The sequence below is a fragment of the Orcinus orca genome, chromosome 1 (assembly GCF_937001465.1).
Source record: "Orcinus orca chromosome 1, mOrcOrc1.1, whole genome shotgun sequence".
In the NCBI taxonomy this organism is placed as follows: Eukaryota; Metazoa; Chordata; class Mammalia; order Artiodactyla; family Delphinidae; genus Orcinus; species Orcinus orca.
The window spans coordinates 123,292,405-123,294,851 of NC_064559.1; the positions used below are offsets into that span (position 1 = coordinate 123,292,405).

At 44.7% G+C, this 2,447-nt stretch overlaps 1 non-coding gene across 1 annotated transcript; it reads left to right on the plus strand.

Moving 5' to 3' along the window:
• Nucleotides 1–2,340: 2,340 nt before the first annotated feature.
• LOC117203241 (U6 spliceosomal RNA) lies at nucleotides 2,341–2,447 on the plus strand. Its single transcript, XR_004485931.1, has one exon. It is a non-coding gene; the product is annotated as a U6 spliceosomal RNA (small nuclear RNA).

Consider the following 2,447-nt stretch of genomic DNA (forward strand, 5'->3'; position numbering starts at 1 on the left):
CCTCCCATAGAAATGACTCCTTTCTTTGTATTCCCTCTGTACCCTGCATATGCTTAAACATTTCTAAATTATGAAATATGACATGAAGTGTATAAAATATTGTGTACAGTTTAACAAGTTATAACTACACAGTTTAACAAATTATAGTAGAGTGGATCCCTGTGTAACACTCATCAAGGTCAAGATAGTGAACATCATCAGCATCAGAGAATGCTGCTATCACTGGCAAAGCCCGTTGACTATTCCCGGGAAATGAAACTAGAATCTGGGTAATTTAAAAAGTCTAACCTTTCATTTTTCTTTTCCTCTGTGCGTAGTCTAGTTTCAGATGGTCATAGGGGGCCGTGTGAAGAGATCTGGCACCCAGCACTTCAGACCAGAGTTCTAGTGCACAAACAGCTGCGCCGACACCTCGGCTCCGAGGGACACAGGGCAGAAGCTCCACGAACGACACAGCAAGTCAAGATGGCGGCGGCAGCCCGTCCTCAGCGTCTCTGCACCCGGCACCGTGATCTAAAGCCGCAAGCTGCTGTGCCAGCCCGGCGAGAAATCCGCCCCTGAGAGAACTCCGCCCCCAAGAGAACTCCACCCCCTCCCCGCTGAAGAAAACCCTGTAAAGCAGCCGTACCTCTGGGCTGCTAGGGAGAGCCGGTACTCTACAGGATGATCTCGCCTCTCTCCATTCTTTCATCAAAGAATAAAACTTTCTGGGCGTCCCTGGTGGCGCAGTGGTTGAGAATCTGCCTGCCAATGTAGAGAACGCTGGTTCGAGCCCTGATTTGGGAAGATTCCAACCTGCCATGGAGCAACTGCGCCCGTGAGCCACACTTACTGAGCCTGCGCGTCTGGAGCCCGTGCTCTGGAACAAGAGAGGCCTGACAGTGAGAGACCCGCGCACTTGCGGCCCCTGCTCGCCACAACTGGAGAAAACCCTTGCGCAGAAACGAGAACCCAACACAGCCAAAAAGTAAATAAATAAATAAAATTAAAAGACAAAAAACTTTCTTTTGCTTGGTCTCATTCTATTGGCTCAGATGACACTGGGCAGAAGGATCCTTGTTCGGAACCAAATCAGGAGGATAAGCAACTTCCCCACCATGTTCCTTGCTCATCTCAAACTCTTGCCTCCCCTGAGGTAACCACTCTCCTGACTGTTAGGTTAATGTGTCCCTGCTTTGTTTCATAGTTTTGCGACAGAAGCAGGAACCCCTAATCAATGTGGGTTACTTTATCTGTTTTTGTCTTGTTTCTTTTGTTGATGTTATGTTGCACATAGCTGTAGTTTTAAATTTTTCACTACTGAATGTTATTCCATTACATGAATAAACCCGTTTGTCTATTCATTTTACTGTAGATGGATGTTTGGCAGGATCCCATTTGAGGCTATTGTACGCAACATTGCACATTCCTGTCAAGTGTACGGTAGTGCACATAAGTATGCATTTCAAAAATAGAACATATCTCTGAGAGAGGAATTTCTGGATATGCACGACTGCACATTACTGGATAGTGCCAAAGCATTTTCCAAAATGACTGGATCAGTGTTTACTGCCACCAGTTTTTGAAAGTTCTTATTGCTCCATGTTCTTGCCTTGGAATTGTCCTACTTTTAAATTTTCTCCAATCTTGTGGGTAAGCAATGGTTTCTCACTGAGGTTTTGATGTGCTTTTTCTGCTTCCCAATGAGGTTGAACGCCATTTTAAATGTACATTGGTCATTTGGATTTCCTCATTAGTGGATTCTCTTGCCCATTTTTCTATTGAATTGGCAGCAATGCTTTTGGGGTTCTTTTTAATCATTTGCAACAATTCTCTATGTATTCTGAATATTTTGGTTAAAATTGTTGGAAATATGTTCTCCCACCCTATGGTTGCTTTTTACTATCTTAATAGTGTATGTCAATGAAGGGAACTTAATTTTAATGAAATCAACTTTGTTGATCTTCTCCTTTTAGTTAGTGCCTTTTGCATCATTTTTAAAAAATTTATTTATTTTATTTATGTATTTTTGGCTGCATTGGGTCTTTGTTGCTGCACGCGGGCGAGTGAGGGCTACTCTTGGTTGTGGTGCGCAGGCTTCTCACTGCAGTGGCCTCTCTTGTTGCGGAGCTCGGGCTCTAGGCATGCGGGCTTCAGTAGTTGTGGCACGTGAGCTCAGTAGTTGTGGCTCGTGGGCTCTAGAGCACAAGCTCAGTAATGTGGCACACAGGCTTAGTTGCTCTGTGGCATGTGTGATCTTCCCAGACCAAGGCTCAAACCTGTGTCCCCTGCATTGGCAGGCAGATTCTTAACCACTGCACCACCAGGGAAGCCCTGTGTCATGTTTAAGAAATCATTTCCGTGCTCCCTTTGGCAGCACATATACTAAAATTGGAACGATACAGAGAAGATTAGCATGGCCCCTACACAAGGATGACATGCAAATTCATGAAGCGTTCCATATTTTT